Source organism: Salvelinus fontinalis, chromosome 23 (genome assembly GCF_029448725.1).
Source record: "Salvelinus fontinalis isolate EN_2023a chromosome 23, ASM2944872v1, whole genome shotgun sequence".
Taxonomy (NCBI): Eukaryota; Metazoa; Chordata; class Actinopteri; order Salmoniformes; family Salmonidae; genus Salvelinus; species Salvelinus fontinalis.
Window position 1 is genome coordinate 42,602,946 of NC_074687.1, and position 15,324 is coordinate 42,618,269.

The following is a 15,324-nucleotide window of genomic DNA, read 5'->3' on the forward strand; positions in this document are numbered from 1 at the left end:
TAGAGCTCGAACATTTTAGCCCCTTGGGTTCTGCCATTGAGTTATATTAGTGCGCATCCAAGAAGGCTCAAGGTCATTGGCCACAGATAGAATGACATCATATCACATATCTACAGTAGCTTTGATTGGACTGATCATGACATCATACTTTCAAAGTCTTCACTAGCAGTCATCGTCAGTTGTCATCAAGTCGACAATCATTTTTAATCCTTGTCATATGAAGAGAAATAATGAAGAGAAATTACAGATCAAACGTATCGGTGCTCATCTGCCGTTGTTCATAAAGATTACACAAATTGGAAATCGCAAATTCAGCAATGAGTCATTTGGAAGGAATCAGTGGCTAACTGCAAGCGTTGCAAAGAAACCACCAACGTTAGCCTGCTATTCAATGGAGTGGCTGTTTTTTTTTTCTCCAAATTCCCGCCATTAATCCAGAGAATGCTAGATTTAGATGACAAAATTTGCCTACAAAGGCCCGCTGCGCCACCTGCACAAGGTTAGTCCAAAAATGTATTGACTTCTTCTGCATAAATCATGTCATATGCAAGGGAGAAATGTGTACTGTAGCTAAGAAATTAATACTAAGTGTATGTTGTGTAGTAAACTGTTCGTAGCCCATGTGCCTCACCCTAAAAATTTGGTCTATTTTCACCAACGCAGTATTGTAAACACAACATTAGTAGTTGTGGTGCTTGGTTTGCACGTGCAAATTCAGCACAACAACATAGAATTGTGTTATTTGACGTGTCAAATTAAAGGCTTATTTAACGCGTCAAATAGTGTTATTGTAAGGGGTGTGTAATCGGTGGCAGGGAAGTCAGACACAGGAGAGCAGAACTTGGTAATAGCTGGAGCAGTTTAATAGCAAAACCCACGGCATCAAAAATAACAAGATAATTGGGTACAAAACCCGTCACGCACACGTGCACAAGCACTTACAATAAACAATACTGCACAAAGACATGGGGGGAACAGAGGGTTAAATACACAACACTTAATGGGGGAAATGAAAACCAGGTGTGTAGGAAAACAAGACAAAACAAATGGAAAATAAAAAGTGAATTGATGATGGCTAGAAGACCGGTGACGCCGAGCGCCGCCCGAACAAGGAGAGGAACCGACTTCGGTGGAAGCCGTGACAGTTATATGACGTATATTTTTGGACACACGAAGACCCAAACGGCGTTCAATGTACTTTACCCTAATAATTTAGTCTATTTTCACCTTATAATTTCGCCTACTGTTCTAACTTGGTGGTGCACAAATAGCCTATAACCTGTTTTAGAGAAATGTAATTATTGAATATTGTAAGAGCTTTCAGTGTCTGTTTATATGCCCCATTTATTTATCCCACGGTTCTGACTGGTACAGTCCGTACACTTTAAGAATGGCCCATGTTCTGAATTATGTTGCTGTACATTTCAAAAGTGCTTAACAAATAGTTATATTGACCACATCCGTCGTTGCTTGCCCAAAGTCTTAATCGAAATTACGGATTGCCTCCGCTTGTCAGACGTATTTGTACATCTCAATTGTCAGTAGTAACCACATTTGTTTAACTTCTACTTGCACACAATCCCGGATCCGGGAGCACCCTCATCAGTAAAAAAGCTGACTAGCATAGCGCCACAAGTAAATACTAGCATCTAAATATCATGAAATCACAAGTCCAAGACACCAGATGAAAGATACACATCTTGTGAATCCAGCCATCATTTCTGATTTTTAAAATGTTTTACAGGGAAAACACAATATGTATTTCTATTAGCTAACCACGATAGCAAAAGACACAACTTTTTTTTTTTCACCATTTTTTTACTGCATAGGTAGCTATCACAAATTCGACCAAATAAAAATATAAATAGTCACTAACCAAGAAACAACTTCATCAGATGACAGTCCTATAACAGATTTATTGTATAGCATATGTTTTGTTAGAAAAATGTGCATATTTCAGGTATAAATCATAGTTTTACATTGCAGCCACCATCACAACTCTCACCAAAGCAGCTAGAATAACTACAGAAACCAACATGAAATACCTAAATACTCATCATAAAACATTTATGAAAAATACATGGTGTACAGCAAATTCAAGACAAACATCTTGTGAATTCAGCAAATATTTCAGATTTTTTAAGTGTTTTACAGTGAAAACACAATATAGCATTATATTAGCTTACTACAATAGCCAACCACACAACAGCATTGAGGAACCAAGATGGCGTAGCAGTGTAGACGTGTTTGTTTAGTCCTCTCGTGTACGTTTGTATTTTTCGTATTTCTTGTATATATATAAAAAAAAAAAAATCTATCTCTTTTCGATTTTTAATTCGATTATACCTTCCGGTAACCTACCTCACCCAATGTGATACGGAATCGCTATTATTTTTTAACTTTGGAACACATTCAAGAACCCCCAGTAGCTAACCAGCTAATCAGCTACAAGCTATTTAGCCATTTTTAGCCGCTGCTAGCAGCTTTTACCTTCTGCACAGACACCAGCCCTGTTATTAGCCTGGATATTACTCACCAATTTACCAGCATCGGACTGTCTCTCGACAACAACGCCGGATTCCTGCTGTAATCCCTGAGCCACTACTTCTGATCCTCACAGCTAGCTTGCAGCTAGCGCAGCTAGCGCCACTGCCACGAAGCTAGCACCAGTTAGCAAACACAATTCTACAATCACAACCTCTCTTTCGCCATCGCCATCCGGCTTGGATTCTCTGTTGACACGACCACGTCTGGTCTGCAGACGAATACCCCATCCGCTGTGCCCTCAACCGGCCTCCGTCTGAGCAGACCCCCTCCGTCTGAGCAGACCACCCCCCGGGCTACTAACTTTAAACGCTGCGTGCTAGCTTAGTGGCGGCTTCCCTGCTCTATCTACGGCTGCCCCCTGGACACTATGATCACTTGGCTGCATAGCTGATGCCTGCCGGACTGTCCATTAATTCCCGGTACTCCATTCTGTTTATTTGTGTTTTATCTGACGGCTCTGTGTTTTAACTCAGGCTCTGTGTGTAGTTAATCCGACCCTCTCTGCCTAGTCGTCGCCATTTTTACCTGCTGTTGCTGTGTTAGCTGACTAGCTGCTGTTATCTCACCTGTTGTTTTAGCTAGCTCTCCCAATCAAGACCTGCAATCACTTTATGCCTTACTGTATGTCTCTCTCAAATATCAATATGCCTTGTATACTGTTGTTCAGTCTAGTTGTTTTGGTTTGCAATGGACCCCGTAGTTCCACTCTCCGTTACTCATAAATACTCCTTTGTCCCACCTCCCACACATGCGGTGACCTCACCCATTGAGACCAGCATGTCCAGAGATACAACCTCTCTTATCATCACCCAATGCCTGGGCTTGCCTCCGCTGTACCCGTGCCCCACCATACCCCTGTCTGCACATTATGCCCAGAATCTATTCTACCACGCCCATAAATCTGCTCCTTTTATTCCTTGTCCCCAACGCTCTAGGCGACCAGTTTTGATAGCCTTTAGCCACACCCTCATCCTACTACTCCTCTGTTCCTCGGGTGATGTGGATTTAAACCCAGGCCCTGCATGTCCCCAGGCACCCTCATTTGTTGACTTCTGTGATCGAAAAAGCCTTGGCCTCATGCATGTCAACATCAGAAGCCTCCTCCCTAAGTTTGTCTTACTCACCGCTTTAGCACACTCTGCCAACCCTGATGTCCTTGCCGTGTCTGAATCCTGGCTTAGGAAGGCCACCAAAAATTCTGAGATTTCCATACCCAACTATAACACTTTCCGTCAAGATAGAACTGCCAAAGGGGGAGGAGTTGCAATCTACTGCAGAGATAGCCTGCAAAGTTCTGTCATACTTTCCAGGTCTATGCCCAAACAGTTCGAACTTCTAATTTTAAAAATGAATCTCTCCAGAAATAAGTCTCTCACTGTTGCCGCCTGCTACCGACCCCCCTCAGCTCCCAGCTGTGCCCTGGACACCATCTGTGAATTGATCGCTCCCCATCTAGCTTCAGAGTTTGTTCTGCTAGGTGACCTAAACTGGGATATGCTTAACACCCCGGCAGTCCTACAATCTAAGCTTGATGCCCTCAATCTCACACAAATCATCAAGGAACCCACCAGGTACAACCCTAAATCCGTAAACATGGGCACCCTAATAGACATTATCCTGACCAACTTGCCCTCCAAATACACCTCTGCTGTCTTCAATCAAGATCTCAGCGATCACTGCCTCATTGCCTGTATCCGCTACGGGTCTGCGGTCAAACGACCACCCCTCATCACTGTCAAACGCTCCCTAAAACACTTCTGTGAGCAGGCCTTTCTAATCGACCTGGCCCGGGTACCCTGGAAGGATATTGACCTCATCCCGTCAGTTGAGGATGCCTGGTCATTCTTTAAAAGTTACTTCCTCACCATATTAGATAAGCATGCTCCGTTCAAAAAATGCAGAACTAAGAACAGATATAGCCCTTGGTTCACTCCAGACCTGACTGCCCTCGACCAGCACAAAAACATCCTGTGGCGAACTGCAATAGCATCGAAGAGCCCCCGCGATATGCAACTGTTCAGGGAAGTCAGGAACCAATACACGCAGTCAGTCAGGAAAGCAAAGGCCATCTTTTTCAAGCAGAAATTTGCATCCTGTAGCTCTAACTCCAAAACGTTCTGGGATACTGTAAAGTCCATGGAGAACAAGAGCACCTCCTCCCAGCTGCCCACTGCACTGAGGCTAGGTAACACGGTCACCACCGATAAATCCGTGATAATCGAAAACTTCAACAAGCATTTCTCAATGGCTGGCCATGCCTTCCTCCTGGCGACTCCAACCTTGGCCAACAGCCCCGCGCCCCCTGCTGCTACTCGCCCAAGCCTCCCCAGCTTCTCCTTTACCCATATCCAGATAGCAGATGTTCTGAAAGAGCTGGAAAACCTGGACCCATACAAATCAGCTGGGCTTGACAATCTGGACCCCCTATTTCTGAAACTGTCCGCCGCCATTGTCGCACCCCCTATTACCAGCCTGTTCAACCTCTCCTTCGTATCATCTGAGATCCCCAAGGATTGGAAAGCTGCCACGGTCATCCCCCTCTTCAAAGGGGGAGACACCCTGGACCCAAACTGTTACAGACCTAAATCCTTCCTGCCCTGCCTATCTAAGGTCTTCGAAAGCCAAGTCAACAAACAGATCACTGACCATCTCGAATCCCACCGTACCTTCTCCGCTTTGCAATCCGGTTTCCGAGCCGGTCACGGGTGCACCTCAGCCACGCTCAAGGTACTAAACGATATCATAACCGCCATCGATAAAAGACATTACTGTGCAGCTGTCTTCATCGACCTGGCCAAGGCTTTCGACTCTGTCAATCACCATATTCTTATCGGCAGACTCAGTAGCCTCGGTTTTTCTAATGACTGTCTTGCCTGGTTCACCAACTACTTTGCAGACAGAGTTCAGTGTGTCAAATCGGAGGGCATGTTGTCCAGTCCTCTGGCAGTCTCTATGGGGTTACCACAGGGCTCAATTCTCGGGCCGACTCTTTTCTCTGTATATATCAATGATGTTGCTCTTGCTGTGGGCGATTCCCTGATCCACCTCTACGCAGACGACACCATTCTGTATACTTCTGGCCCTTCCTTGGACACTGTGCTATCTAACCTCCAAACGAGCTTCAATGCCATACAACACTCCTTCCGTGGCCTCCAACTGCTCTTAAACGCTAGTAAAACCAAATGCATGCTTTTCAACCGTTCGCTGCCTGCACCCGCACGCCCGACTAGCATCACCACCCTGGACGGTTCCGACCTAGAATATGTGGACATCTATAAGTACCTAGGTGTCTGGCTAGACTGCAAACTCTCCTTCCAGACTCATATCAAACATCTCCAATCCAAAATCAAATCTAGAGTCGGCTTTCTTTTTCGCAACAAAGCCTCCTTCACTCACGCCGCCAAACTTACCCTAGTAAAACTGACTATCCTACCGATCCTCGACTTCGGCGATGTCATCTACAAAATAGCTTCCAATACTCTACTCAGCAAACTGGATGCAGTTTATCACAGTGCCATCCGTTTTGTTACTAAAGCACCTTATACGACCCACCACTGCGACCTGTATGCCCTAGTCGGCTGGCCCTCGCTACATGTTCGTCGTCAGACCCACTGGCTCCAGGTCATCTACAAGGCTATGCTAGGTAAAGTGACGCCTTATCGCAGTTCACTGGTCACGATGGCAACACCCACCCGTAGCACGCGCTCCAGCAGGTGTATCTCACTGATCATCCCTAAAGCCAAAACCTCATTTGGACGCCTTTCCTTCCAGTTCTCTGCTGCCTGCGACTGGAACGAATTGCAAAAATCTCTGAAGTTGGAGACTTTTATCTCCCTCAACAACTTTAAACATCTAACCGATCACTGCAGCTGTACATAGTCCATCGGTATATGGCCCACCCAATTTACCTACCTCACCCCCCATACTGCTTTTATTTAGTTACTTTTCTGCTCTTTTGCACACCAGTATCTCTACTTGCACATGATCATCTGATGATTTATCACTCCAGTGTTAATCTGCTAAATTGTAATTATTCGATTTATTGCCTACCTCCTCATGCCTTTTGCACACATTGTATATAGATTCTCTTCTTTCTACCATGTTATTGACTTGTTTATTGTTTACTCCATGTGTAACTCTGTGTTGTTGTCTGTTCACACTGCTATGCTTTATCTTGGCCAGGTCGCAGTTGCAAATGAGAACTTGTTCTCAACTAGCCTCCCTGGTTAAATAAAGTTTAATTTTTTTTATTAAAATAAAATAAAATTCAATCCAACAGTAGCGATAACAAATAAACCAGCAAAAGATATTAATTTTTTCACTAACCTCAAACTTCTTCAGATGACAGTCCTATAACATCAAATTACACAATACATATATGGTTTGTTCGAAAATTTGCATATTTAGTGGCACAAATCGTGGTTATACAATATGAATAGTAGCCAAAATGCAAACAAAATGTCGGGAGAAATCTTGGGAGAGGCACCTAATCTAATCAATAACTAATCATAAACTTGACTAAGAAATACAGGTCGGACAGCAAATGAAAGATACATTTGTTCTTAATGCAACCGCTTTGTTAGATTTTTTAAATTAACGTTACTACGACATACAGCGTGCGTTAAAGCGAGACCGCGCCGAAATTAATGGCGGAATAATACTTTAACATATTTCAATAGAAATACGAATTAACATCATAAATAGTTCTTACTATTTGATGAGCTTCCATCAGAATCTTGTGCAAGTTGTCCTTTGTCCAGAATAATCGTTGCTCGGTTGTAGATTGTCGTCTTGGAATTAGCAGCAAACATTAGCCATGTGGCGAAGACGTGTCCAACTCACCATAACGCAGCACAAATAAAATACCGAAAATCGCAATATACTGATATAAACTGATATAACTCGGTTTAAAATAACTACATTATGATGTTTTTAACACCTATATCGAATAAAATCAGAGCCGGATATATCTAACGCCTATAACGAGAGCTTTTCCGAATGCAATCCTGAGGTCTGTCTTGCGCCATGACGAACGTTGAAAAGAATGCACACCCGGTTCCAAGAGCTTTTATACGGCCTCAGATCTACCTAGACACCCCATTCCAATTCTCACTGCTTACTGACATCTAGGGGAAGGTGTATGCAGTGCATGTCGACCCATAGATTACATGCAAATTAATAAACTGACCCTGGAACAGAGTGCCCGATTTCAGATTTCTCACTTCCTGATAGGAAGTTTGCTGCAAAATGAGTTCTGTTTTACTCACAGATATAATTCAAACGTTTTTAGAAACTAGAGAGTGTTTTCTATCCAATAGTAATAATAATATGCATATTGTACGAGCAAGAATTGAGTACGAGGCAGTTTAATTTGGGAACGTTTTTTTTACAAAGTCGAAATGACGCCCCCCTATTGAGAAAAGGTTTTAAGCAAGTCTGCTATATCAGCTATGTTTTTTTAAAGGGCAGTAAATGAGTCTGAATGAACTGTAGCAGTGGTAAGGTGTTGAGACTCTGCTGTTGGGACTTATGTAGGCCCTAACAGTTTGTGGGCACAGTTTGTCACCGTTATAGTGCAATTAATGTATTGTTTAGTGTTGTGTAGTGGCTTTGCTGGCATGCATCCCACATGTTTTTTGTTGTTGTTGCCCCACCAAGATTTACATGATAAAATCGCCACTGGTAACAACCAACTCATTACGAATGTTATATTCGTTCAAATAAGCCATACCTAGCAATTAAGCCATTATATGTTTTGTTAACCAAATTCGACACTCTCATTGACCTTTATACAAAAACAACTCACTTGGTGAGCGAAAAGAAAAATACACCTGCTGACAAAGACAGATTGTGGCACCAGTTATCCCTCTCATTTCGTTGGGATGTCCCAAGCAAAGGGTCCCGGAAGGCAGCAACTCGCACCTCTCTTGATTCAGAGGGGCTGGGTTAAATGCATTCAGTGTTTTTCGGTCGTCACTAATTACCACAGCCACAAAGTCATAAACCACGCCTATTTCTCAAATTTATATTAAAATCTGATTTTAGCAGAACATCATATACATTTTTGTTTTCATGCATTTTTATGATATAGACAATTTTGACTTTGTGGCTGTGGTAACTAGTGACAACCATGTTTTTCGTCTCTGCTAGCTAGCTAATAAATAATAAATTTAGCTACTATCTTCGCTACTATCTTCGTACGTTAGCTGCCTCATCAAAATGTCTGCAGAGAACAAAAACTTTGCTGAGGGAGAGTCTACGCTGAAGGAGGAAATAGACTAAAAGGTATAATGGGTTGTTGACTTGTCAAATGTCTGAGCATCTAGCTACAGTAGCTAGCTAGCTCTTTGGCAAACTTTGGCATGCCATCTTATAAAGGTTCTCTGAACTGACTTCATGTCTGTAGCTAGCTCTTTAAGGTTTTCTCACTGAAAGTGAAATATTTCTGTAGATCAAGGAACATAAAATGGTGATTGATGAGCTCCAATCTGCGTAAAAATGGGGTAAAACAGTGTTAGCTAATTTAATTAGTTTAAAACCTACTGATTGCTCTAACGAATATGGTATCAGACCATAATTTACGGAGATCTGCTAATCTTCATCCATATTTATTTCAGAGCGTCTATGTCCAACAGCCCAACAGTAACCTATTCTTCTTGGCAGACAGAGTGCAGACTCTTGGTTCATGCAAAAGTAGGCCAAAGTGCATACAAGTTTCATATTATTATACAAGTTTTGTTTTCTCTTAGCCATAGATAGATTAACCTGTGAACTTTTCTTCCCTCAGAGGAACTGGTCAACATGAAGAAGGTCCAGGATGTGTCAAAATCTACACAATCTGGGAGTGAAATACAAATGAAGCCTTACTAGCTATAAATATGTGTGGTATCTGTAGTGTGCTGGAAAAGAGTATGGAAAGCCTAAGGAATAGAGGGCCGAACTCCAGTCGCATCACCAAAAAAAGCTTCAAATCCCCACCACTGTCTGTTCTCTGCTCGTGTACTTCACATGAGATTGCCTTTCACCTCAGCCAGCACAAGACAGTAACAGGAATGTATTGATGTGGAACGGAGAGGTTTTTGGTGGACTGTCATTGAGACCGGAAGAGAATGACACTGACGTTATTGGCCACCATCTCTCAGCCTGTGACAGCCCTACAGAGATCCTGTCTGTCCTGGCCAATGTTTGTGGACCCTGGGCTTTTACATATTCCCAACAGGCCGGACACTATCTCTGGTTTGGGAGAGACGTCTATGGGCGGCGAAGCTTGCTTTGGCAATATGACGCTGAGGAGAAGTCTTTGACTCTGATGTCTGTGGCTGCCCATCTCCCTGGCTCTGAAAGACCACCATAGTGGAAAGAGGTTCCAGCAGTAGGTGTTTACAGTATTGACCTTTGCAGAGTCTGGCTCTTTGAACTTTGACGTTTATCCATGGGTTCACGCAGCTGAGAGTCTGTCATCTGTTAGTCAAGAATCCAAGTTGGAGGGTATCCCCAGGAACACCTCAGCAGTGATGAACAATTCAGGTCTCTCCCTAACCGTTCCGGTTTGCCCACTGAACATGACAGTCCCTCAGTTGTCAAAGGAGGTAGAACATGATCCGAGCTCACAAGCCTCAGATAAAGACCTGGAGGTGTTGCTGGAGTCTGATGAGAGAACGTTTATGGTGAATAGTCTTATTGATGTTCTCAGTGAGGCAGTAGGGAGGCATGTGCAGTGTCTTCTCTTTGATACACTGCTGACATCACCACAGACCAATGACGAAGCAGCAATTGCCATCATTTTCTTGATTCCATGATTCTGGCTGCTCTGGCCGACCGCCACGTCCCAACCCACCAACCAATTGACCTTCTGAATGTGGCACTCAAACTGCAAGAACCAAAAGGTGCTGAAGGAGTCTACCAAGAAAAGCAAAAAGCACAAAACAAAGCCCATGGAGTCTAAAACTGACGTTGCTGATTCCCATGTGTATAGCCCTTTTGACGTTCCAGACAAGATCACTGGCAGAGCAGGCCTGCAAGAGCTTCAGCACTTGAATCCAGAGAAAAAATTGAATTATGTTTAAATCAACGTCCCTCAGAAGGAGGAGCTCATCTGTCACCTGGTGCACCCATTGGATACTGTGCTTGATGACAGCTTTGGATGTGCTGTGTGGTTTGCAGCGAGAGGAACCGGCTTCCTCACAGAAGGCAACAAACCGAGGGGGTTCACTTCATCTGCCAAGGTACAGTATCACTGATGTGTTTGTCTTGTCCTTTGTAGATCACATGGGTAAAGTAGTAAGTAACATGCCATTTAGATGTGAATAAAGTCTGTTTCTTTTTTGAGGAAATTATGCTAGCTTGGGTGTGGTGTAAATTTGATCAACAGTATGTAGGCCTAATCGAACCACTGCTCTGTCTGCAGGTGGTTTTGACAGATATTGGTGCCGATGAGCAGATGGCAGGGCACTCCAGACACAGAGTCCACTTCAAGACCTCTGGGCATGAGGGTCTGGTCCAAGGGCTGGCCATGGAGCTGGGCAGAATTTCTACAAAGAATCTCATTTGAGATGACAGAATCATAGCAGACCATGGGAAGTAGGCTAGGCAAGTACTGAATAGGACACTAAGCAATAACATTTGATTCCGTTTTAGTGATTAATGCCCATTTATTACCACCAATTTAAATGTTGATTTGAGTCACACCTGTCTGTCATCACTATTGGCCCAGTTTCTGTCCTTCTTCAGTGGCACGCAGATTTTCCATTATTAAAAAAATAGGAACACAGAAAGAGGCCATGAGTAACTTGATCAACATTTGTCATAAGAAACTAGCTCCCTGGTATACAGAAAATACCCGAGCTCTGAAGCAAGCTTCCAGAAAATTGGAACGGAAACGGCGCCACACCAAACTGGAAGTTTTCCGACTAGCTTGGAAAGACAGTACAGTGCAGTATCGAAGAGCCCTCACTGCTGCTCGATCATCCTATTTTTCCAACTTAATTGAGGTAAATAAGAACAATCCTAAATGTATTTTTGATACTGTCGCAAAGCTAACTAAAAAGCAGCATTCCCCATGAGAGGATGGCTTTCACTTCAGCAGTGATAATTTCATGAACTTCTTTGTGGAAAAGATCATGATCATTAGAAAGCAAATTACGGACTCCTCTTTAAATCTGCGTATTCCTCCAAAGCTCAGTTGTCCTGAGTCTGCACAACTCTGCCAGGACCTAGGATCAAGAGAGACACTCAAGTGTTTTAGTACTATATCTCTTGACACAATGATGAAAATAATCATGGCCTCTTAACCTTCAAGCTGCATACTGGACCCTATTCCAACTAAACTACTGAAAGAGCTGCTTCCTGTGCTTGGCCCTCCTAGCTCTCTATCCACTGGATGTGTACCAAACTCACTAAAAGTGGCAGTAATAAAGCCTCTCTTGAAAAAAACAAACCTTGACCCAGAAAATATAAAAAAACTATCGGCCTATATCGAATCTCCCATTCCTCTCAAACATTTTTGAAAAAGCTGTTGCGCAGCAACTCACTGCCTTCCTGAAGACAATGTATACAAAACGCTTCAGTCTGGTTTTAGACCCCATCATAGCACTGAGATTGCACTTGTGAAGGTGGTAAATTACCTTTTAATGGCGTCAGACCGAGGCTCTGCATCTGTCCTCGTGCTCCTAGACGTTAGTGCTGCTTTTGATACCATCGATCACCACATTCTTTTGGAGAGATTGGAAACCCAAATTGGTCTACACAGAGAAGTTCTGGCCTGGCTTAGATCTTATCTGTCAGAAAGATATCAGTTTGTCTCTGTGGATGGTTTGTCCTCTGACAAATCAACTGTAAGTTTCGGTGTTCCTCAAGGTTTCGTTTTAGGACCACTATTGTTTTCACTATTTATTTTACCTCTTGGTGATGTCATTCGGAAACATAATGTTAACTTTCACTGCTATGTGGATGACACACAGCTGTACATTTCGATGAAACATGGTGAAGCCCCAAAATTGCCCTCGCTGGAAGCCTGTGTTTCAGACATAAGGAAGTGGATGGCTGCAAATGTTCTACTTTTAAACTCGGACAAAACAGAGATGCTTGTTCGAGGTCCCAAGAAACAAAGAGATCTTCTGTTGAATCTGACAATTAATCTTGATGGTTATACAGTCATCTAAAATAAAACTGTGAAGGACCTCGGCGTTACTCTGGACCCTGATCTCTCTTTTGACGAATATATCAAGACTGTTTCAAGGACAGCTTTTTTCCATCTACGTAACATTGCAAAATTCAGAAACTTTATGTCCAAAAATGATGCAGAAAAATTAATCCATGCTTTTGTCACTTCTAGATTAGACTACTGCAATGCTCTACTTTCCGGCTACCCGGATAAAGCACTAAATAAACTGCTAGAATCTTGACTAGAACCCCAAAATTTGATCATATTACTCCAGGTTTTACTGCTAACCTACAAAGCATTACATGGGCTTGCTCCTACCTATCTTTCCGATTTGGTCCTGCCGTACATACCTACACGTACGCTACGGTCACAGGAAGCAGGCCTCCTAACTGTCCCTAGAATTTCTAAGCAAACAGCTGGAGGCAGGGCTTTCTCCTATAGAGCTCCATTTTTATGGAATGGTCTGCCTACCCATGTGAGAGATGCAGACTCGGTCTCAACTTTTAAGTCTTTATTGGAGACTCATCTCTTCAGTAGGTCCTATGATTGAGTGTTGTCTGGCCCAGGAGTGTGAAGGTGAACGGAAAGGCACTGGAGCAACGAACCACCCTTGCTGTCTCTGTCTGGCCGGTTCCCCTCTCTCCACTGGGATTCTCTGCCTCTAACCCTATTACAGGGGCTGAGTCACTGGCTTACTAGTGCTCTTCCATGCCGACCCTAGGAGGGGTGTGTCACTTTAGTGGGTTGAGTCACTGACGTGATCGTCCTGTCTGGGTTGGCGCCCCCCCTGGGTTGTGCCGTGGCGGAGATCTTTGTGGGCTATACTCGGCCTTGTCTCAGGATGGTAAGTTGGTGGTTGAAGAAATCCCTCTAATGGTGTAGGGGCTGTGCTTTGGCAGAGTGGGTGGGGTTATATCCTGCCTGTTTGGCCCTGTCCGGGTGTATCGTCGGACAGGGCCACAGTGTCTCCCGACCCCTCCTGTCTCAGCCTCCAGTACTTATGCTGCAGTAGTTTATGTGTTGGGGGGCTAGGGTCACTCTGTTATATCTGGAGTATTTCTCCTGTCTTATCCGGTGTCCTGTGTGAATTTAAGTATGCTCTCTCTAATTCTTTCTTTCTCTCTCTTGGAGGACCTGAGCCCCAGGACCATGCCTCAGGACTACCTGGCATGGTGACTCCTTGCTGTCCCCAGTCCACCTGGCCGTGCTGCTGCTCCAGTTTCAACTGTTCTGCCTGCGGCTATGGAACCCTGACCTGTTCACCGGACATGCTACCTGTCCCAGACCTGCTGTTTTCAACTCTCTAGAGACAGCAGGAGCGGTAGAGATATTCTGAATGATCGGCTATGAAAAGCCAACTGACATTTACTTCTGAGGTGCTGACGTGTTGGACCCTCGACAACCACTGTGATTATTATAATTTGACCCTGCTGGTCATCTATGAACATTTGAAAATCTTGGCCATGTTCTGTTATAATCTCCACCCGGCACAGCCAGAAGAGGACTGGCCACCCCTCATAGCCTGGTTCCTCTCTAGGTTTCTTCCTAGGTTCTGGCCTTTCTAGAGAGTTTTTCCTAGCCACCGTGCTTCTACACCTGCATTGCTTGCTGTTTGGGGTTTTAGGCTGGTTTTCTGTACAGCACTTTGAGATATCAGCTGATGTAAGAAGGGCTTTATAAATACATTTGATTTGATTTTGATCAAAAATAATGGCACCGATTCACCTATAGGGTTAGGGTTAAAAGGGGAATTATTGTTTTATAGTAATATAATTGCTCAGAGAAAGAGTTTTTGTTTTACACTTGTGGGAATTGGCCTATATGGATAGGTTTACATTTAAATGTTTCTTACAGAAGAAATATGAAAAATATATACATAACCATCGTAGCAATTGAAAGGTAACAGTTTAGAGATAATGGGACAATTATTAGACCAAAGGTGAGTACACAGCCGTTCACCTTACAAGTCTGAATCCAAACATCACACTGTTGATTTTATGTGCATTTTTCATCTACTGTGCTTTTCGCCGCGTTTGTTGATGACGAATTCGGAAAATACTCTGGATACATTCAGTAACTTTATTAATACTATTACTGGAAAATGTTGGATAGATGCAACATGAGACAAAACATTTACAAGGGTTTGAGTGAGAGGACTAACTGGTGTCTCCAAGTGGCCACACACCTCTCTAAAGTGGGCACAGTTCCTAAGTAATTTCAATGCACTTGATTTACTCAAGGAAAGAGTTAAACTAAAAGGTACCTTTTTTAGCTCTATTAGCATTGCCATTGAGGAACTGAAGCAAGCACACTTGCTATATTATTTGTTGGTTTTGTACAGGCTTCCCTATTTGGATGAGGATGTGGTGTGTTTCCTGATTGCCCTGCCAGTGTACGAGAAGGCAGATTTGTCAGGAGAAACTGCTACGGAGGCTGGCTGCCAAGGAGCTGGGCCTGGGGGCCTCTGCTCTACTCCCTAAGAGAGCCATGCAGTTTGGTTCCCGCATCGCAAAGATGTAAAACAGCCACAGGAAGGCGTCAGACAAGTACAGCGGAACATTTAAATCAGGAATGTTATCTTTTTCCACTGTAATGACATAAGCCAACTAAGTCAT

The 15,324-nt window shown here is 43.5% G+C and overlaps 1 pseudogene; it reads left to right on the forward strand.

Moving 5' to 3' along the window:
- The first annotated feature begins 9,340 nt into the window (after positions 1-9,340).
- LOC129821367 (asparagine synthetase domain-containing protein 1-like) lies at positions 9,341-15,310 on the forward strand (annotated as a pseudogene).
- The last annotated feature ends 14 nt before the right edge of the window (positions 15,311-15,324 follow it).